We start from the raw sequence: 26907 nt of genomic DNA, 5'->3' as shown, positions 1-26907 counted from the left end.
CCTAATTAATGACATGTAGCTTACTTGTATATTCTATTATAAGAAACAGAATTACATATTATTTGCAATTTTTATTTCCTAATTAATGACATGTTGCTTACTTGTATATTCTAAAATAAGAAACAGAATTACATATTATTTGCAAAGAATATTTCCGAATTAATGACATGGAGCTTACTTGTATATTCTAAAATAAGAAACAGAATTACATATTATTTGTAAAGAATATTTCCTAATTAATGACATGTAGCTTATTTGTATATTCTAAAATAAGAAACAGAATTACATATTATTTGTAAAGAATATTTCCTAATTAATGACATGTAGCTTATTTGTATATTCTAAAATAAGAAACAGAATTACATATTATTTGCAAAGAATATTTCCTAATTAATGACATGTAGCTTACTTGTATATTCTAAAATAAGAAACAGAATTACATATTATTTGTAAAGAATATTCCCTAATTAATGACATGTAGCTTACTTGTATATTCTAAAATAAGAAACGGAATTACATATTATTTGTAAAGAATATTCCCTAATTAATGACATGTAGCTTACTTGTATTTTCTAAAATAAGAAACAGAATTACATATTATTTGTAAAGAATATTTCCTAATTAATGACATGCAGCTTACTTGTATATTCTAAAATAAGAAACACAATTACATATTATTTATAAAGAATATTTCCTAATTAATGACATGTAGCTTACTTGTATATTCTGAAATAAGAAACAGAATTACATTTTATTTGTAAAGAATATTTCCAAATTAATGACATGTAGCTTACTTGTATATTCTAAAATAAGAAACAGAATTACATATTATTTGTGAAGAATATTTCCTAACTAATGACATGTAGCTTACTTGTATATTCTAAAATAAGAAACAGAATTCCATATTATTTGTAAAGAATATTTCCTAATTAATGACATGTAGCTTTCTTGTATATTCCAAAATAAGAAACAGAATTACATATTACATATTCCGAATTACATATTACAATATTCTGGAATATTTCCAGAATTACATATTATTTGTAAAGAATATTTCCTAATTAATGACATGTAGCTTACTTGTATATTCTAAAGTAAGAAACAGAATTACATATTATTTGTAAAGAATATTTCCTAATTAATGACATGTAGCTTACTTGTATATTCTAAAATAAGAAACAGAATTACATATTGTTTGTAAATAATATTTCCTAATTAATGACATGTAGCTTACTTGTATATTCTAAAATAAGAAACAGAATTACATATTATTTGTAAAGAATATTTCCTAATTAATGACATGTAGCTTACTTGTATATTCTATTATAAGAAACAGAATTACATATTATTTGCAATTTTTTTTTCCTAATTAATGACATGTTGCTTACTTGTATATTCTAAAATAAGAAACAGAATTACATATTATTTGCAAAGAATATTTCCTAATTAATGACATGTAGCTTACTTGTATATTCTAAAATAAGAAACAGAATTACATATTATTTGTAAAGAATATTCCCTAATTAATGACATGTAGCTTACTTGTATATTCTAAAATAAGAAACGGAATTACATATTATTTGTAAAGAATATTCCCTAATTAATGACATGTAGCTTACTTGTATTTTCTAAAATAAGAAACAGAATTACATATTATTTGTAAAGAATATTTCCTAATTAATGACATGCAGCTTACTTGTATATTCTAAAATAAGAAACACAATTACATATTATTTATAAAGAATATTTCCTAATTAATGACATGTAGCTTACTTGTATATTCTAAAATAAGAAACAGAATTACATATTATTTGTAAACAATATTTCCTAACTAATGACATGTAGCTAACTTGTATATTCTAAAATAAGAAACAGAATTACATATTATTTGTAAAGAATATTTCCTCATTAATGACATGAAGCTTACTTGTATATTCTAAAATAAGAAACAGAATTACATATTATTTGTAAAGAACACTTCCTAATTAATGACATGTAGCTTACTTGTATATTCTAAAATAAGAAACAGAATTACATATTATTTGTAAACAATATTCCCTAATTAATGACATGTAGCTTACTTGTATATTCTAAAACAAGAAACAGAATTACATATTATTTGTAAAGAATATTTCCTCATTAATGACATGAAGCTTACTTGTATATTCTAAAATAAGAAACAGAATTACATATTATTTGTAAAGAATATTTCCTAATTAATGACATGTAGCTTATTTGTATATTCTAAAATAAGAAACAGAATTACATATTATTTGTAAAGAATATTTCCTCATTAATGACATGTAGCTTACTTGTATATTCTAAAATAAGAAACAGAATTACATATTATTTGTAAAGAATATTTCCTAATTAATGACATGTAGCTTACTTGTATATTCTAAAATAAGAAACAGAATTACATATTATTTGAAAAGAATATTTCCTTATTAATGACATGTAGCTTATTTGTATATTCTAAAATAAGAAACAGAATTACATATTATTTGTAAAGAATATTCCCTAATTAATGACATGTAGCTTACTTGTATATTCTAAAATAAGAAACAGAATTACATATTATTTGTAAAGAACACTTCCTAATTAATGACATGTAGCTTACTTGTATATTCTAAAATAAGAAACAGAATTACATATTATTTGTAAAGAATATTTCCTAATTAATGACATGTAGCTTACTTGTATATTCTGAAATAAGAAACAGAATTACATTTTATTTGTAAAGAATATTTCCTAATTAATGACATGTAGCTTACTTGTGTATTCTAAAATAAGAAACAGAATTACATATTATTTGTGAAGAATATTTCCTAACTAATGACATGTAGCTTACTTGTATATTCTAAAATAAGAAACAGAATTCCATATTATTTGTAAAGAATATTTCCTAATTAATGACATGTAGCTTTCTTGTATATTCCAAAATAAGAAACAGAATTACATATTACATATTCCGAATTACATATTACAATATTCTGGAATATTTCCAGAATTACATATTATTTGTAAAGAATATTTCCTAATTAATGACATGTAGCTTACTTGTATATTCTAAAGTAAGAAACAGAATTACATATTATTTGTAAAGAATATTTCCTAATTAATGACATGTAGCTTACTTGTATATTCTAAAATAAGAAACAGAATTACATATTGTTTGTAAATAATATTTCCTAATTAATGACATGTAGCTTACTTGTATATTCTAAAATAAGAAACAGAATTACATATTATTTGTAAAGAATATTTCCTAATTAATGACATGTAGCTTACTTGTATATTCTATTATAAGAAACAGAATTACATATTATTTGCAATTTTTTTTTCCTAATTAATGACATGTTGCTTACTTGTATATTCTAAAATAAGAAACAGAATTACATATTATTTGCAAAGAATATTTCCGAATTAATGACATGGAGCTTACTTGTATATTCTAAAATAAGAAACAGAATTACATATTATTTGTAAAGAATATTTCCTAATTAATGACATGTAGCTTATTTGTATATTCTAAAATAAGAAACAGAATTACATATTATTTGTAAAGAATATTTCCTAATTAATGACATGTAGCTTATTTGTATATTCTAAAATAAGAAACAGAATTACATATTATTTGCAAAGAATATTTCCTAATTAATGACATGTAGCTTACTTGTATATTCTAAAATAAGAAACAGAATTACATATTATTTGTAAAGAATATTCCCTAATTAATGACATGTAGCTTACTTGTATATTCGAAAATAAGAAACGGAATTACATATTATTTGTAAAGAATATTCCCTAATTAATGACATGTAGCTTACTTGTATTTTCTAAAATAAGAAACAGAATTACATATTATTTGTAAAGAATATTTCCTAATTAATGACATGCAGCTTACTTGTATATTCTAAAATAAGAAACACAATTACATATTATTTATAAAGAATATTTCCTAATTAATGACATGTAGCTTACTTGTATATTCTAAAATAAGAAACAGAATTACATATTATTTGTAAACAATATTTCCTAACTAATGACATGTAGCTAACTTGTATATTCTAAAATAAGAAACAGAATTACATATTATTTGTAAAGAATATTTCCTCATTAATGACATGAAGCTTACTTGTATATTCTAAAATAAGAAACAGAATTACATATTATTTGTAAAGAACACTTCCTAATTAATGACATGTAGCTTACTTGTATATTCTAAAATAAGAAACAGAATTACATATTATTTGTAAACAATATTCCCTAATTAATGACATGTAGCTTACTTGTATATTCTAAAACAAGAAACAGAATTACATATTATTTGTAAAGAATATTTCCTCATTAATGACATGAAGCTTACTTGTATATTCTAAAATAAGAAACAGAATTACATATTATTTGTAAAGAATATTTCCTAATTAATGACATGTAGCTTATTTGTATATTCTAAAATAAGAAACAGAATTACATATTATTTGTAAAGAATATTTCCTCATTAATGACATGAAGCTTACTTGTATATTCTAAAATAAGAAACAGAATTACATATTATTTGTAAAGAATATTTCCTAATTAATGACATGTAGCTTATTTGTATATTCTAAAATAAGAAACAGAATTACATATTATTTGTAAAGAATATTCCCTAATTAATGACATGTAGCTTACTTGTATATTCTAAAATAAGAAACAGAATTACATATTATTTGTAAAGAACACTTCCTAATTAATGACATGTAGCTTACTTGTATATTCTAAAATAAGAAACAGAATTACATATTATTTGTAAAGAATATTTCCTAATTAATGACATGTAGCTTACTTGTATATTCTGAAATAAGAAACAGAATTACATATTATTTGTAAAGAATATTTCCTAATTAATGACATGTAGCTTACTTGTATATTCTAAAGTAAGAAACAGAATTACATATTATTTGTAAAGAATATTTCCTAATTAATGACATGTAGCTTACTTGTATATTCTAAAATAAGAAACAGAATTACATATTGTTTGTAAATAATATTTCCTAATTAATGACATGTAGCTTACTTGTATATTCTAAAATAAGAAACAGAATTACATATTATTTGTAAAGAATATTTCCTAATTAATGACATGTAGCTTACTTGTATATTCTAAAATAAGAAACAGAATTACATATTATTTGTAAACAATATTCCCTAATTAATGACATGTAGCTTACTTGTATATTCTAAAACAAGAAACAGAATTACATATTATTTGTAAAGAATATTTCCTCATTAATGACATGAAGCTTACTTGTATATTCTAAAATAAGAAACAGAATTACATATTATTTGTAAAGAATATTTCCTAATTAATGACATGTAGCTTATTTGTATATTCTAAAATAAGAAACAGAATTACATATTATTTGTAAAGAATATTTCCTCATTAATGACATGAAGCTTACTTGTATATTCTAAAATAAGAAACAGAATTACATATTATTTGTAAAGAATATTTCCTAATTAATGACATGTAGCTTATTTGTATATTCTAAAATAAGAAACAGAATTACATATTATTTGTAAAGAATATTCCCTAATTAATGACATGTAGCTTACTTTTATATTCTAAAATAAGAAACAGAATTACATATTATTTGTAAAGAACACTTCCTAATTAATGACATGTAGCTTACTTGTATATTCTAAAATAAGAAACAGAATTACATATTATTTGTAAAGAATATTTCCTAATTAATGACATGTAGCTTACTTGTATATTCTGAAATAAGAAACAGAATTACATTTTATTTGTAAAGAATATTTCCTAATTAATGACATGTAGCTTACTTGTATATTCTAAAATAAGAAACAGAATTACATATTATTTGTGAAGAATATTTCCTAACTAATGACATGTAGCTTACTTGTATATTCTAAAATAAGAAACAGAATTCCATATTATTTGTAAAGAATATTTCCTAATTAATGACATGTAGCTTTCTTGTATATTCCAAAATAAGAAACAGAATTACATATTACATATTCCGAATTACATATTACAATATTCTGGAATATTTCCAGAATTACATATTATTTGTAAAGAATATTTCCTAATTAATGACATGTAGCTTACTTGTATATTCTAAAGTAAGAAACAGAATTACATATTATTTGTAAAGAATATTTCCTAATTAATGACATGTAGCTTACTTGTATATTCTAAAATAAGAAACAGAATTACATATTGTTTGTAAATAATATTACCTAATTAATGACATGTAGCTTACTTGTATATTCTAAAATAAGAAACAGAATTACATATTATTTGTAAAGAATATTTCCTAATTAATGACATGTAGCTTACTTGTATATTCTATTATAAGAAACAGAATTACATATTATTTGCAATTTTTATTTCCTAATTAATGACATGTTGCTTACTTGTATATTCTAAAATAAGAAACAGAATTACATATTATTTGCAAAGAATATTTCCGAATTAATGACATGGAGCTTACTTGTATATTCTAAAATAAGAAACAGAATTACATATTATTTGTAAAGAATATTTCCTAATTAATGACATGTAGCTTATTTGTATATTCTAAAATAAGAAACAGAATTACATATTATTTGTAAAGAATATTTCCTAATTAATGACATGTAGCTTATTTGTATATTCTAAAATAAGAAACAGAATTACATATTATTTGCAAAGAATATTTCCTAATTAATGACATGTAGCTTACTTGTATATTCTAAAATAAGAAACAGAATTACATATTATTTGTAAAGAATATTCCCTAATTAATGACATGTAGCTTACTTGTATATTCTAAAATAAGAAACGGAATTACATATTATTTGTAAAGAATATTCCCTAATTAATGACATGTAGCTTACTTGTATTTTCTAAAATAAGAAACAGAATTACATATTATTTGTAAAGAATATTTCCTAATTAATGACATGCAGCTTACTTGTATATTCTAAAATAAGAAACACAATTACATATTATTTATAAAGAATATTTCCTAATTAATGACATGTAGCTTACTTGTATATTCTGAAATAAGAAACAGAATTACATTTTATTTGTAAAGAATATTTCCAAATTAATGACATGTAGCTTACTTGTATATTCTAAAATAAGAAACAGAATTACATATTATTTGTGAAGAATATTTCCTAACTAATGACATGTAGCTTACTTGTATATTCTAAAATAAGAAACAGAATTCCATATTATTTGTAAAGAATATTTCCTAATTAATGACATGTAGCTTTCTTGTATATTCCAAAATAAGAAACAGAATTACATATTACATATTCCGAATTACATATTACAATATTCTGGAATATTTCCAGAATTACATATTATTTGTAAAGAATATTTCCTAATTAATGACATGTAGCTTACTTGTATATTCTAAAGTAAGAAACAGAATTACATATTATTTGTAAAGAATATTTCCTAATTAATGACATGTAGCTTACTTGTATATTCTAAAATAAGAAACAGAATTACATATTGTTTGTAAATAATATTTCCTAATTAATGACATGTAGCTTACTTGTATATTCTAAAATAAGAAACAGAATTACATATTATTTGTAAAGAATATTTCCTAATTAATGACATGTAGCTTACTTGTATATTCTATTATAAGAAACAGAATTACATATTATTTGCAATTTTTTTTTCCTAATTAATGACATGTTGCTTACTTGTATATTCTAAAATAAGAAACAGAATTACATATTATTTGCAAAGAATATTTCCGAATTAATGACATGGAGCTTACTTGTATATTCTAAAATAAGAAACAGAATTACATATTATTTGTAAAGAATATTTCCTAATTAATGACATGTAGCTTATTTGTATATTCTAAAATAAGAAACAGAATTACATATTATTTGTAAAGAATATTTCCTAATTAATGACGTAGCTTATTTGTATATTCTAAAATAAGAAACAGAATTACATATTATTTGCAAAGAATATTTCCTAATTAATGACATGTAGCTTACTTGTATATTCTAAAATAAGAAACAGAATTACATATTATTTGTAAAGAATATTCCCTAATTAATGACATGTAGCTTACTTGTATATTCTAAAATAAGAAACGGAATTACATATTATTTGTAAAGAATATTCCCTAATTAATGACATGTAGCTTACTTGTATTTTCTAAAATAAGAAACAGAATTACATATTATTTGTAAAGAATATTTCCTAATTAATGACATGCAGCTTACTTGTATATTCTAAAATAAGAAACACAATTACATATTATTTATAAAGAATATTTCCTAATTAATGACATGTAGCTTACTTGTATATTCTAAAATAAGAAACAGAATTACATATTATTTGTAAACAATATTTCCTAACTAATGACATGTAGCTAACTTGTATATTCTAAAATAAGAAACAGAATTACATATTATTTATAAAGAATATTTCCTCATTAATGACATGAAGCTTACTTGTATATTCTAAAATAAGAAACAGAATTACATATTATTTGTAAAGAACACTTCCTAATTAATGACATGTAGCTTACTTGTATATTCTAAAATAAGAAACAGAATTACATATTATTTGTAAACAATATTCCCTAATTAATGACATGTAGCTTACTTGTATATTCTAAAACAAGAAACAGAATTACATATTATTTGTAAAGAATATTTCCTCATTAATGACATGAAGCTTACTTGTATATTCTAAAATAAGAAACAGAATTACATATTATTTGTAAAGAATATTTCCTAATTAATGACATGTAGCTTATTTGTATATTCTAAAATAAGAAACAGAATTACATATTATTTGTAAAGAATATTTCCTCATTAATGACATGAAGCTTACTTGTATATTCTAAAATAAGAAACAGAATTACATATTATTTGTAAAGAATATTTCCTAATTAATGACATGTAGCTTATTTGTATATTCTAAAATAAGAAACAGAATTACATATTATTTGTAAAGAATATTCCCTAATTAATGACATGTAGCTTACTTGTATATTCTAAAATAAGAAACAGAATTACATATTATTTGTAAAGAACACTTCCTAATTAATGACATGTAGCTTACTTGTATATTCTAAAATAAGAAACAGAATTACATATTATTTGTAAAGAATATTTCCTAATTAATGACATGTAGCTTACTTGTATATTCTGAAATAAGAAACAGAATTACATATTATTTGTAAAGAATATTTCCTAATTAATGACATGTAGCTTACTTGTATATTCTAAAGTAAGAAACAGAATTACATATTATTTGTAAAGAATATTTCCTAATTAATGACATGTAGCTTACTTGTATATTCTAAAATAAGAAACAGAATTACATATTGTTTGTAAATAATATTTCCTAATTAATGACATGTAGCTTACTTGTATATTCTAAAATAAGAAACAGAATTACATATTATTTGTAAAGAATATTTCCTAATTAATGACATGTAGCTTACTTGTATATTCTATTATAAGAAACAGAATTAGATATTATTTGCAATTTTTTTTTCCTAATTAATGACATGTAGCTTACTTGTATATTCTAAAATAAGAAACAGAATTACATATTATTTGTAAAGAATATTTCCTAACTAATGACATGTAGCTTACTTGTATATTCTAAAATAAGAAACAGAATTCCATATTATTTGTAAAGAATATTTCCTAATTAATGACATGTAGCTTTCTTGTATATTCCAAAATAAGAAACAGAATTACATATTACATATTCCGAATTACATATTACAATATTCTGGAATATTTCCAGAATTACATATTATTTGTAAAGAATATTTCCTAATTAATGACATGTAGCTTACTTGTATATTCTAAAGTAAGAAACAGAATTACATATTATTTGTAAAGAATATTTCCTAATTAATGACATGTAGCTTACTTGTATATTCTAAAATAAGAAACAGAATTACATATTGTTTGTAAATAATATTTCCTAATTAATGACATGTAGCTTACTTGTATATTCTAAAATAAGAAACAGAATTACATATTATTTGTAAAGAATATTTCCTAATTAATGACATGTAGCTTACTTGTATATTCTATTATAAGAAACAGAATTACATATTATTTGCAATTTTTTTTTCCTAATTAATGACATGTTGCTTACTTGTATATTCTAAAATAAGAAACAGAATTACATATTATTTGCAAAGAATATTTCCGAATTAATGACATGGAGCTTACTTGTATATTCTAAAATAAGAAACAGAATTACATATTATTTGTAAAGAATATTTCCTAATTAATGACATGTAGCTTATTTGTATATTCTAAAATAAGAAACAGAATTACATATTATTTGTAAAGAATATTTCCTAATTAATGACATGTAGCTTATTTGTATATTCTAAAATAAGAAACAGAATTACATATTATTTGCAAAGAATATTTCCTAATTAATGACATGTAGCTTACTTGTATATTCTAAAATAAGAAACAGAATTACATATTATTTGTAAAGAATATTCCCTAATTAATGACATGTAGCTTACTTGTATATTCGAAAATAAGAAACGGAATTACATATTATTTGTAAAGAATATTCCCTAATTAATGACATGTAGCTTACTTGTATTTTCTAAAATAAGAAACAGAATTACATATTATTTGTAAAGAATATTTCCTAATTAATGACATGCAGCTTACTTGTATATTCTAAAATAAGAAACACAATTACATATTATTTATAAAGAATATTTCCTAATTAATGACATGTAGCTTACTTGTATATTCTAAAATAAGAAACAGAATTACATATTATTTGTAAACAATATTTCCTAACTAATGACATGTAGCTAACTTGTATATTCTAAAATAAGAAACAGAATTACATATTATTTGTAAAGAATATTTCCTCATTAATGACATGAAGCTTACTTGTATATTCTAAAATAAGAAACAGAATTACATATTATTTGTAAAGAACACTTCCTAATTAATGACATGTAGCTTACTTGTATATTCTAAAATAAGAAACAGAATTACATATTATTTGTAAACAATATTCCCTAATTAATGACATGTAGCTTACTTGTATATTCTAAAACAAGAAACAGAATTACATATTATTTGTAAAGAATATTTCCTCATTAATGACATGAAGCTTACTTGTATATTCTAAAATAAGAAACAGAATTACATATTATTTGTAAAGAATATTTCCTAATTAATGACATGTAGCTTATTTGTATATTCTAAAATAAGAAACAGAATTACATATTATTTGTAAAGAATATTTCCTCATTAATGACATGAAGCTTACTTGTATATTCTAAAATAAGAAACAGAATTACATATTATTTGTAAAGAATATTTCCTAATTAATGACATGTAGCTTATTTGTATATTCTAAAATAAGAAACAGAATTACATATTATTTGTAAAGAATATTCCCTAATTAATGACATGTAGCTTACTTGTATATTCTAAAATAAGAAACAGAATTACATATTATTTGTAAAGAACACTTCCTAATTAATGACATGTAGCTTACTTGTATATTCTAAAATAAGAAACAGAATTACATATTATTTGTAAAGAATATTTCCTAATTAATGACATGTAGCTTACTTGTATATTCTGAAATAAGAAACAGAATTACATATTATTTGTAAAGAATATTTCCTAATTAATGACATGTAGCTTACTTGTATATTCTAAAGTAAGAAACAGAATTACATATTATTTGTAAAGAATATTTCCTAATTAATGACATGTAGCTTACTTGTATATTCTAAAATAAGAAACAGAATTACATATTGTTTGTAAATAATATTTCCTAATTAATGACATGTAGCTTACTTGTATATTCTAAAATAAGAAACAGAATTACATATTATTTGTAAAGAATATTTCCTAATTAATGACATGTAGCTTACTTGTATATTCTAAAATAAGAAACAGAATTACATATTATTTGTAAACAATATTCCCTAATTAATGACATGTAGCTTACTTGTATATTCTAAAACAAGAAACAGAATTACATATTATTTGTAAAGAATATTTCCTCATTAATGACATGAAGCTTACTTGTATATTCTAAAATAAGAAACAGAATTACATATTATTTGTAAAGAATATTTCCTAATTAATGACATGTAGCTTATTTGTATATTCTAAAATAAGAAACAGAATTACATATTATTTGTAAAGAATATTTCCTCATTAATGACATGAAGCTTACTTGTATATTCTAAAATAAGAAACAGAATTACATATTATTTGTAAAGAATATTTCCTAATTAATGACATGTAGCTTATTTGTATATTCTAAAATAAGAAACAGAATTACATATTATTTGTAAAGAATATTCCCTAATTAATGACATGTAGCTTACTTTTATATTCTAAAATAAGAAACAGAATTACATATTATTTGTAAAGAACACTTCCTAATTAATGACATGTAGCTTACTTGTATATTCTAAAATAAGAAACAGAATTACATATTATTTGTAAAGAATATTTCCTAATTAATGACATGTAGCTTACTTGTATATTCTGAAATAAGAAACAGAATTACATTTTATTTGTAAAGAATATTTCCTAATTAATGACATGTAGCTTACTTGTATATTCTAAAATAAGAAACAGAATTACATATTATTTGTGAAGAATATTTCCTAACTAATGACATGTAGCTTACTTGTATATTCTAAAATAAGAAACAGAATTCCATATTATTTGTAAAGAATATTTCCTAATTAATGACATGTAGCTTTCTTGTATATTCCAAAATAAGAAACAGAATTACATATTACATATTCCGAATTACATATTACAATATTCTGGAATATTTCCAGAATTACATATTATTTGTAAAGAATATTTCCTAATTAATGACATGTAGCTTACTTGTATATTCTAAAGTAAGAAACAGAATTACATATTATTTGTAAAGAATATTTCCTAATTAATGACATGTAGCTTACTTGTATATTCTAAAATAAGAAACAGAATTACATATTGTTTGTAAATAATATTACCTAATTAATGACATGTAGCTTACTTGTATATTCTAAAATAAGAAACAGAATTACATATTATTTGTAAAGAATATTTCCTAATTAATGACATGTAGCTTACTTGTATATTCTATTATAAGAAACAGAATTACATATTATTTGCAATTTTTATTTCCTAATTAATGACATGTTGCTTACTTGTATATTCTAAAATAAGAAACAGAATTACATATTATTTGCAAAGAATATTTCCGAATTAATGACATGGAGCTTACTTGTATATTCTAAAATAAGAAACAGAATTACATATTATTTGTAAAGAATATTTCCTAATTAATGACATGTAGCTTATTTGTATATTCTAAAATAAGAAACAGAATTACATATTATTTGTAAAGAATATTTCCTAATTAATGACATGTAGCTTATTTGTATATTCTAAAATAAGAAACAGAATTACATATTATTTGCAAAGAATATTTCCTAATTAATGACATGTAGCTTACTTGTATATTCTAAAATAAGAAACAGAATTACATATTATTTGTAAAGAATATTCCCTAATTAATGACATGTAGCTTACTTGTATATTCTAAAATAAGAAACGGAATTACATATTATTTGTAAAGAATATTCCCTAATTAATGACATGTAGCTTACTTGTATTTTCTAAAATAAGAAACAGAATTACATATTATTTGTAAAGAATATTTCCTAATTAATGACATGCAGCTTACTTGTATATTCTAAAATAAGAAACACAATTACATATTATTTATAAAGAATATTTCCTAATTAATGACATGTAGCTTACTTGTATATTCTGAAATAAGAAACAGAATTACATTTTATTTGTAAAGAATATTTCCAAATTAATGACATGTAGCTTACTTGTATATTCTAAAATAAGAAACAGAATTACATATTATTTGTGAAGAATATTTCCTAACTAATGACATGTAGCTTACTTGTATATTCTAAAATAAGAAACAGAATTCCATATTATTTGTAAAGAATATTTCCTAATTAATGACATGTAGCTTTCTTGTATATTCCAAAATAAGAAACAGAATTACATATTACATATTCCGAATTACATATTACAATATTCTGGAATATTTCCAGAATTACATATTATTTGTAAAGAATATTTCCTAATTAATGACATGTAGCTTACTTGTATATTCTAAAGTAAGAAACAGAATTACATATTATTTGTAAAGAATATTTCCTAATTAATGACATGTAGCTTACTTGTATATTCTAAAATAAGAAACAGAATTACATATTGTTTGTAAATAATATTTCCTAATTAATGACATGTAGCTTACTTGTATATTCTAAAATAAGAAACAGAATTACATATTATTTGTAAAGAATATTTCCTAATTAATGACATGTAGCTTACTTGTATATTCTATTATAAGAAACAGAATTACATATTATTTGCAATTTTTTTTTCCTAATTAATGACATGTTGCTTACTTGTATATTCTAAAATAAGAAACAGAATTACATATTATTTGCAAAGAATATTTCCGAATTAATGACATGGAGCTTACTTGTATATTCTAAAATAAGAAACAGAATTACATATTATTTGTAAAGAATATTTCCTAATTAATGACATGTAGCTTATTTGTATATTCTAAAATAAGAAACAGAATTACATATTATTTGTAAAGAATATTTCCTAATTAATGACGTAGCTTATTTGTATATTCTAAAATAAGAAACAGAATTACATATTATTTGCAAAGAATATTTCCTAATTAATGACATGTAGCTTACTTGTATATTCTAAAATAAGAAACAGAATTACATATTATTTGTAAAGAATATTCCCTAATTAATGACATGTAGCTTACTTGTATATTCTAAAATAAGAAACGGAATTACATATTATTTGTAAAGAATATTCCCTAATTAATGACATGTAGCTTACTTGTATTTTCTAAAATAAGAAACAGAATTACATATTATTTGTAAAGAATATTTCCTAATTAATGACATGCAGCTTACTTGTATATTCTAAAATAAGAAACACAATTACATATTATTTATAAAGAATATTTCCTAATTAATGACATGTAGCTTACTTGTATATTCTAAAATAAGAAACAGAATTACATATTATTTGTAAACAATATTTCCTAACTAATGACATGTAGCTAACTTGTATATTCTAAAATAAGAAACAGAATTACATATTATTTATAAAGAATATTTCCTCATTAATGACATGAAGCTTACTTGTATATTCTAAAATAAGAAACAGAATTACATATTATTTGTAAAGAACACTTCCTAATTAATGACATGTAGCTTACTTGTATATTCTAAAATAAGAAACAGAATTACATATTATTTGTAAACAATATTCCCTAATTAATGACATGTAGCTTACTTGTATATTCTAAAACAAGAAACAGAATTACATATTATTTGTAAAGAATATTTCCTCATTAATGACATGAAGCTTACTTGTATATTCTAAAATAAGAAACAGAATTACATATTATTTGTAAAGAATATTTCCTAATTAATGACATGTAGCTTATTTGTATATTCTAAAATAAGAAACAGAATTACATATTATTTGTAAAGAATATTTCCTCATTAATGACATGAAGCTTACTTGTATATTCTAAAATAAGAAACAGAATTACATATTATTTGTAAAGAATATTTCCTAATTAATGACATGTAGCTTATTTGTATATTCTAAAATAAGAAACAGAATTACATATTATTTGTAAAGAATATTCCCTAATTAATGACATGTAGCTTACTTGTATATTCTAAAATAAGAAACAGAATTACATATTATTTGTAAAGAACACTTCCTAATTAATGACATGTAGCTTACTTGTATATTCTAAAATAAGAAACAGAATTACATATTATTTGTAAAGAATATTTCCTAATTAATGACATGTAGCTTACTTGTATATTCTGAAATAAGAAACAGAATTACATATTATTTGTAAAGAATATTTCCTAATTAATGACATGTAGCTTACTTGTATATTCTAAAGTAAGAAACAGAATTACATATTATTTGTAAAGAATATTTCCTAATTAATGACATGTAGCTTACTTGTATATTCTAAAATAAGAAACAGAATTACATATTGTTTGTAAATAATATTTCCTAATTAATGACATGTAGCTTACTTGTATATTCTAAAATAAGAAACAGAATTACATATTATTTGTAAAGAATATTTCCTAATTAATGACATGTAGCTTACTTGTATATTCTATTATAAGAAACAGAATTAGATATTATTTGCAATTTTTTTTTCCTAATTAATGACATGTAGCTTACTTGTATATTCTAAAATAAGAAACAGAATTACATATTATTTGTAAAGAATATTTCCTAATTAATGACATGTAGCTTACTTGTATATTCTGAAATAAGAAACAGAATTACATATTATTTGTAAAGAATATTTCCTAATTAATGACATGTAGCTTACTTGTATATTCTAAAGTAAGAAACAGAATTACATATTATTTGTAAAGAATATTTCCTAATTAATGACATGTAGCTTACTTGTATATTCTAAAATAAGAAACAGAATTACATATTGTTTGTAAATAATATTTCCTAATTAATGACATGTAGCTTACTTGTATATTCTAAAATAAGAAACAGAATTACATATTATTTGTAAAGAATATTTCCTAATTAATGACATGTAGCTTACTTGTATATTCTATTATAAGAAACAGAATTACATATTATTTGCAATTTTTTTTTCCTAATTAATGACATGTAGCTTACTTGTATATTCTAAAATAAGAAACAGAATTACATATTATTTGTAAAGAATATTCCCTAATTAATGACATGTAGCTTACTTGTATATTCTAAAATAAGAAACAGAATTACATATTATTTGTAAAGAATATTCCCTAATTAATGACATGTAGCTTACTTGTATTTTCTAAAATAAGAAACAGAATTACATATTATTTGTAAAGAATATTTCCTAATTAATGACATGCAGCTTACTTGTATATTCTAAAATAAGAAACACAATTACATATTATTTATAAAGAATATTTCCTAATTAATGACATGTAGCTTACTTGTATATTCTAAAATAAGAAACAGAATTACATATTATTTGTAAACAATATTTCCTAACTAATGACATGTAGCTAACTTGTATATTCTAAAATAAGAAACAGAATTACATATTATTTGTAAAGAATATTTCCTCATTAATGACATGAAGCTTACTTGTATATTCTAAAATAAGAAACAGAATTACATATTATTTGTAAAGAACACTTCCTAATTAATGACATGTAGCTTACTTGTATATTCTAAAATAAGAAACAGAATTACATATTATTTGTAAACAATATTCCCTAATTAATGACATGTAGCTTACTTGTATATTCTAAAACAAGAAACAGAATTACATATTATTTGTAAAGAATATTTCCTCATTAATGACATGAAGCTTACTTGTATATTCTAAAATAAGAAACAGAATTACATATTATTTGTAAAGAATATTTCCTAATTAATGACATGTAGCTTATTTGTATATTCTAAAATAAGAAACAGAATTACATATTATTTGTAAAGAATATTTCCTCATTAATGACATGAAGCTTACTTGTATATTCTAAAATAAGAAACAGAATTACATATTATTTGTAAAGAATATTTCCTAATTAATGACATGTAGCTTATTTGTATATTCTAAAATAAGAAACAGAATTACATATTATTTGTAAAGAATATTCCCTAATTAATGACATGTAGCTTACTTTTATATTCTAAAATAAGAAACAGAATTACATATTATTTGTAAAGAACACTTCCTAATTAATGACATGTAGCTTACTTGTATATTCTAAAATAAGAAACAGAATTACATATTATTTGTAAAGAATATTTCCTAATTAATGACATGTAGCTTACTTGTATATTCTGAAATAAGAAACAGAATTACATTTTATTTGTAAAGAATATTTCCTAATTAATGACATGTAGCTTATTTGTATATTCTAAAATAAGAAACAGAATTACATATTATTTGTGAAGAATATTTCCTAACTAATGACATGTAGCTTACTTGTATATTCTAAAATAAGAAACAGAATTCCATATTATTTGTAAAGAATATTTCCTAATTAATGACATGTAGCTTTCTTGTATATTCCAAAATAAGAAACAGAATTACATATTACATATTCCGAATTACATATTACAATATTCTGGAATATTTCCAGAATTACATATTATTTGTAAAGAATATTTCCTAATTAATGACATGTAGCTTACTTGTATATTCTAAAGTAAGAAACAGAATTACATATTATTTGTAAAGAATATTTCCTAATTAATGACATGTAGCTTACTTGTATATTCTAAAATAAGAAACAGAATTACATATTGTTTGTAAATAATATTTCCTAATTAATGACATGTAGCTTACTTGTATATTCTAAAATAAGAAACAGAATTACATATTATTTGTAAAGAATATTTCCTAATTAATGACATGTAGCTTACTTGTATATTCTATTATAAGAAACAGAATTACATATTATTTGCAATTTTTATTTCCTAATTAATGACATGTTGCTTACTTGTATATTCTAAAATAAGAAACAGAATTACATATTATTTGCAAAGAATATTTCCGAATTAATGACATGGAGCTTACTTGTATATTCTAAAATAAGAAACAGAATTACATATTATTTGTAAAGAATATTTCCTAATTAATGACATGTAGCTTATTTGTATATTCTAAAATAAGAAACAGAATTACATATTATTTGTAAAGAATATTTCCTAATTAATGACATGTAGCTTATTTGTATATTCTAAAATAAGAAACAGAATTACATATTATTTGCAAAGAATATTTCCTAATTAATGACATGTAGCTTACTTGTATATTCTAAAATAAGAAACAGAATTACATATTATTTGTAAAGAATATTCCCTAATTAATGACATGTAGCTTACTTGTATATTCTAAAATAAGAAACGGAATTACATATTATTTGTAAAGAATATTCCCTAATTAATGACATGTAGCTTACTTGTATTTTCTAAAATAAGAAACAGAATTACATATTATTTGTAAAGAATATTTCCTAATTAATGACATGCAGCTTACTTGTATATTCTAAAATAAGAAACACAATTACATATTATTTATAAAGAATATTTCCTAATTAATGACATGTAGCTTACTTGTATATTCTAAAATAAGAAACAGAATTACATATTATTTGTAAACAATATTTCCTAACTAATGACATGTAGCTAACTTGTATATTCTAAAATAAGAAACAGAATTACATATTATTTGTAAAGAATATTTCCTCATTAATGACATGAAGCTTACTTGTATATTCTAAAATAAGAAACAGAATTACATATTATTTGTAAAGAACACTTCCTAATTAATGACATGTAGCTTACTTGTATATTCTAAAATAAGAAACAGAATTACATATTATTTGTAAACAATATTCCCTAATTAATGACATGTAGCTTACTTGTATATTCTAAAACAAGAAACAGAATTACATATTATTTGTAAAGAATATTTCCTCATTAATGACATGAAGCTTACTTGTATATTCTAAAATAAGAAACAGAATTACATATTATTTGTAAAGAATATTTCCTAATTAATGACATGTAGCTTATTTGTATATTCTAAAATAAGAAACAGAATTACATATTATTTGTAAAGAATATTTCCTCATTAATGACATGAAGCTTACTTGTATATTCTAAAATAAGAAACAGAATTACATATTATTTGTAAAGAATATTTCCTAATTAATGACATGTAGCTTATTTGTATATTCTAAAATAAGAAACAGAATTACATATTATTTGTAAAGAATATTCCCTAATTAATGACATGTAGCTTACTTGTATATTCTAAAATAAGAAACAGAATTACATATTATTTGTAAAGAACACTTCCTAATTAATGACATGTAGCTTACTTGTATATTCCAAAATAAGAAACAGAATTACATATTATTTGTAAAGAATATTTCCTAATTAATGACATGTAGCTTACTTGTATATTCTGAAATAAGAAACAGAATTACATATTATTTGTAAAGAATATTTCCTAATTAATGACATGTAGCTTACTTGTATATTCTAAAGTAAGAAACAGAATTACATATTATTTGTAAAGAATATTTCCTAATTAATGACATGTAGCTTACTTGTATATTCTAAAATAAGAAACAGAATTACATATTGTTTGTAAATAATATTTCCTAATTAATGACATGTAGCTTACTTGTATATTCTAAAATAAGAAACAGAATTACATATTATTTGTAAAGAATATTTCCTAATTAATGACATGTAGCTTACTTGTATATTCTATTATAAGAAACAGAATTACATATTATTTGCAATTTTTTTTTCCTAATTAATGACATGTAGCTTACTTGTATATTCTAAAATAAGAAACAGAATTACATATTATTTGTAAAGAATATTTCCTAATTAATGACATGTAGCTTACTTGTATATTCTAAAATAAGAAACAGAATTACATATTATTTGTAAAGAATATTTCCTAATTAATGACATGTAGCTTACTTGTATATTCTAAAATAAGAAACAGAATTACATATTATTTGTAAAGAATATTTCCTAATTAATGACATGTAGCTTACTTGTATATTCTAAAATAAGAAACAGAATTACATATTATTTGTAAAGAATATTTCCTAATTAATGACATGTAGCTTACTTGTATATTCTAAAATAAGAAACAGAATTACATATTATTTGTAAAGAATATTTCCTAACTAATGACATGTAGCTTACTTGTATATTCCAAAATAAGAAACAGAATTACATATTACATATTCCGAATTACATATTACAATATTCTGGAATATTTCCAGAATTACATATTATTTGTAAAGAATATTTCCTAATTAATGACATGTAGCTTACTTGTATATTCTAAAATAAGAAACAGAATTACATATTATTTGTAAAGAATATTTCCTCATTAATGACATGAAGCTTACTTGTATATTCTAAAATAAGAAACAGAATTACACATTATTTGTAAAGAATATTTCCTAATTAATGACATGTAGCTTACTTGTATATTCTAAAATAAGAAACAGAATTACATATTATTTGTAAAGAATATTTCCTAATTAATGACATGAAGCTTACTTGTATATTCTAAAATAAGAAACAGAATTACATATTATTTGCAAAGAATATTTCCTAATTAATGACATGAAGCTTACTTGTATATTCTAAAATAAGAAACAGAATTACATATTATTTATAAAGAATATTTCTTAATTAATGACATGAAGCTTACTTGTATATTCTAAAATAAGAAACAGAATTACATAGTATTTGTAAAGAATATTTCCTAATTAATGACATGTAGCTTACTTGTATATTCTAAAATAAGAAACAGAATTACATATTATTTGTAAAGAATATTTCTTAATTAATGACATGAAGCTTACTTGTATATTCTAAAATAAGAAACAGAATTACATATTATTTGTAAAGAATATTCCCTAACTAATGACATGTAGCTTACTTGTATATTCTAAAATAAGAAACAGAATTACATATTATTTGTAAAGAATATTCCCTAATTAATGACATGTAGCTAAATTGTATATTCTAAAATAAGAAACAGAATTACATATTATTTGCAAAGAATATTTCCTAATTAATGACATGTAGCTTACTTGTATATTCTAAAATAAGAAACAGAATTACATATTATTTGTAAAGAATATTCCCTAATTAATGACATGTAGCTTACTTGTATATTCTAAAATAAGAAACGGAATTACATATTATTTGTAAAGAATATTCCCTAATTAATGACATGTAGCTTACTTGTATTTTCTAAAATAAGAAACAGAATTACATATTATTTGTAAAGAATATTTCCTCATTAATGACATGCAGCTTACTTGTATATTCTAAAATAAGAAACACAATTACATATTATTTATAAAGAATATTTCCTAATTAATGACATGTAGCTTACTTGTATATTCTAAAATAAGAAACAGAATTACATATTATTTGTAAACAATATTTCCTAACTAATGACATGTAGCTAACTTGTATATTCTAAAATAAGAAACAGAATTACATATTATTTGTAAAGAATATTTCCTCATTAATGACATGAAGCTTACTTGTATATTCTAAAATAAGAAACAGAATTACATATTATTTGTAAAGAACACTTCCTAATTAATGACATGTAGCTTACTTGTATATTCTAAAATAAGAAACAGAATTACATATTATTTGTAAACAATATTCCCTAATTAATGACATGTAGCTTACTTGTATATTCTAAAACAAGAAACAGAATTACATATTATTTGTAAAGAATATTTCCTCATTAATGACATGAAGCTTACTTGTATATTCTAAAATAAGAAACAGAATTACATATTATTTGTAAAGAATATTTCCTAATTAATGACATGTAGCTTATTTGTATATTCTAAAATAAGAAACAGAATTACATATTATTTGTAAAGAATATTTCCTCATTAATGACATGTAGCTTACTTGTATATTCTAAAATAAGAAACAGAATTACATATTATTTGTAAAGAATATTTCCTAATTAATGACATGTAGCTTACTTGTATATTCTAAAATAAGAAACAGAATTACATATTATTTGTAAAGAATATTTCCTTATTAATGACATGTAGCTTATTTGTATATTCTAAAATAAGAAACAGAATTACATATTATTTGTAAAGAATATTCCCTAATTAATGACATGTAGCTTACTTGTATATTCTAAAATAAGAAACGGAATTACATATTATTTGTAAAGAATATTCCCTAATTAATGACATGTAGCTTACTTGTATTTTCTAAAATAAGAAACAGAATTACATATTATTTGTAAAGAATATTTCCTAATTAATGACATGCAGCTTACTTGTATATTCTAAAATAAGAAACACAATTACATATTATTTATAAAGAATATTTCCTAATTAATGACATGTAGCTTACTTGTATATTCTAAAATAAGAAACAGAATTACATATTATTTGTAAACAATATTTCCTAACTAATGACATGTAGCTAACTTGTATATTCTAAAATAAGAAACAGAATTACATATTATTTGTAAAGAATATTTCCTCATTAATGACATGAAGCTTACTTGTATATTCTAAAATAAGAAACAGAATTACATATTATTTGTAAAGAACACTTCCTAATTAATGACATGTAGCTTACTTGTATATTCTAAAATAAGAAACAGAATTACATATTATTTGTAAACAATATTCCCTCATTAATGACATGTAGCTTACTTGTATATTCTAAAACAAGAAACAGAATTACATATTATTTGTAAAGAATATTTCCTCATTAATGACATGAAGCTTACTTGTATATTCTAAAATAAGAAACAGAATTACATATTATTTGTAAAGAATATTTCCTAATTAATGACATGTAGCTTATTTGTATATTCTAAAATAAGAAACAGAATTACATATTATTTGTAAAGAATATTTCCTCATTAATGACATGAAGCTTACTTGTATATTCTAAAATAAGAAACAGAATTACATATTATTTGTAAAGAATATTTCCTAATTAATGACATGTAGCTTATTTGTATATTCTAAAATAAGAAACAGAATTACATATTATTTGTAAAGAATATTCCCTAATTAATGACATGTAGCTTACTTGTATATTCTAAAATAAGAAACAGAATTACATATTATTTGTAAAGAACACTTCCTAATTAATGACATGTAGCTTACTTGTATATTCTAAAATAAGAAACAGAATTACATATTATTTGTAAAGAATATTTCCTAATTAATGACATGTAGCTTACTTGTATATTCTGAAATAAGAAACAGAATTACATATTATTTGTAAAGAATAATTCCTAATTAATGACATGTAGCTTACTTGTATATTCTAAAGTAAGAAACAGAATTACATATTATTTGTAAAGAATATTTCCTAATTAATGACATGTAGCTTACTTGTATATTCTAAAATAAGAAACAGAATTACATATTGTTTGTAAATAATATTTCCTAATTAATGACATGTAGCTTACTTGTATATTCTAAAATAAGAAACAGAATTACATATTATTTGTAAAGAATATTTCCTAATTAATGACATGTAGCTTACTTGTATATTCTATTATAAGAAACAGAATTACATATTATTTGCAATTTTTTTTTCCTAATTAATGACATGTAGCTTACTTGTATATTCTAAAATAAGAAACAGAATTACATATTATTTGTAAAGAATATTTCCTAATTAATGACATGTAGCTTACTTGTATATTCTAAAATAAGAAACAGAATTACATATTATTTGTAAAGAATATTTCCTAATTAATGACATGTAGCTTACTTGTATATTCTAAAATAAGAAACAGAATTACATATTATTTGTAAAGAATATTTCCTAATTAATGACATGTAGCTTACTTGTATATTCTAAAATAAGAAACAGAATTACATATTATTTGTAAAGAATATTTCCTAATTAATGACATGTAGCTTACTTGTACATTCTAAAATAAGAAACAGAATTACATATTATTTGTAAAGAATATTTCCTAACTAATGACATGTAGCTTTCTTGTATATTCCAAAATAAGAAACAGAATTACATATTACATATTCCGAATTACATATTACAATATTCTGGAATATTTCCAGAATTACATATTATTTGTAAAGAATATTTCCTAATTAATGACATGTAGCTTACTTGTATATTCTAAAATAAGAAACAGAATTACATATTATTTGTAAAGAATATTTCCTAATTAATGACATGAAGCTTACTTGTATATTCTAAAATAAGAAACAGAATTACACATTATTTGTAAAGAATATTTCCTAATTAATGACATGTAGCTTACTTGTATATTCTAAAATAAGAAACAGAATTACATATTATTTGTAAAGAATATTTCCTAATTAATGACATGAAGCTTACTTGTATATTCTAAAATAAGAAACAGAATTACATATTATTTGCAAAGAATATTTCCCAATTAATGACATGAAGCTTACTTGTATATTATAAAATAAGAAACAGAATTACATATTATTTATAAAGAATATTTCTTAATTAATGACATGAAGCTTACTTGTATATTCTAAAATAAGAAACAGAATTACATAGTATTTGTAAACAATATTTCCTAATTAATGACATGTAGCTTACTTGTATATTCTAAAATAAGAAACAGAATTACATATTATTTGTAAAGAATATTTCTTAATTAATGACATGAAGCTTACTTGTATATTCTAAAATAAGAAACAGAATTACATATTATTTGTAAAGAATATTCCCTAACTAATGACATGTAGCTTACTTGTATATTCTAAAATAAGAAACAGAATTACATATTATTTGTAAAGAATATTCCCTAATTAATGACATGTAGCTAAATTGTATATTCTAAAATAAGAAACAGAATTACATATTATTTGCAAAGAATATTTCCTAATTAATGACATGTAGCTTACTTGTATATTCTAAAATAAGAAACAGAATTACATATTATTTGTAAAGAATATTCCCTAATTAATGACATGTAGCTTACTTGTATATTCTAAAATAAGAAACGGAATTACATATTATTTGTAAAGAATATTCCCTAATTAATGACATGTAGCTTACTTGTATTTTCTAAAATAAGAAACAGAATTACATATTATTTGTAAAGAATATTTCCTAATTAATGACATGCAGCTTACTTGTATATTCTAAAATAAGAAACACAATTACATATTATTTATAAAGAATATTTCCTAATTAATGACATGTAGCTTACTTGTATATTCTAAAATAAGAAACAGAATTACATATTATTTGTAAACAATATTTCCTAACTAATGACATGTAGCTAACTTGTATATTCTAAAATAAGAAACAGAATTACATATTATTTGTAAAGAATATTTCCTCATTAATGACATGAAGCTTACTTGTATATTCTAAAATAAGAAACAGAATTACATATTATTTGTAAACAATATTCCCTAATTAATGACATGTAGCTTACTTGTATATTCTAAAACAAGAAACAGAATTACATATTATTTGTAAAGAATATTTCCTCATTAATGACATGAAGCTTACTTGTATATTCTAAAATAAGAAACAGAATTACATATTATTTGTAAAGAATATTTCCTAATTAATGACATGTAGCTTATTTGTATATTCTAAAATAAGAAACAGAATTACATATTATTTGTAAAGAATATTTCCTCATTAATGACATGTAGCTTACTTGTATATTCTAAAATAAGAAACAGAATTACATATTATTTGTAAAGAATATTTCCTAATTAATGACATGTAGCTTACTTGTATATTCTAAAATAAGAAACAGAATTACATATTATTTGTAAAGAATATTTCCTTATTAATGACATGTAGCTTATTTGTATATTCTAAAATAAGAAACAGAATTACATATTATTTGTAAAGAATATTCCCTAATTAATGACATGTAGCTTACTTGTATATTCTAAAATAAGAAACAGAATTACATATTATTTGTAAAGAACACTTCCTAATTAATGACATGTAGCTTACTTGTATATTCTAAAATAAGAAACAGAATTACATATTATTTGTAAAGAATATTTCCTAATTAATGACATGTAGCTTACTTGTATATTCTGAAATAAGAAACAGAATTACATTTTATTTGTAAAGAATATTTCCTAATTAATGACATGTAGCTTACTTGTATATTCTAAAATAAGAAACAGAATTACATATTATTTGTGAAGAATATTTCCTAACTAATGACATGTAGCTTACTTG

Source organism: Myxine glutinosa, chromosome 3, assembly GCF_964187855.1.
Source record: "Myxine glutinosa chromosome 3, kmMyxGlut1.1, whole genome shotgun sequence".
In the NCBI taxonomy this organism is placed as follows: Eukaryota; Metazoa; Chordata; class Myxini; order Myxiniformes; family Myxinidae; genus Myxine; species Myxine glutinosa.
Note: the sequence above shows the minus strand (reverse complement) of the source record.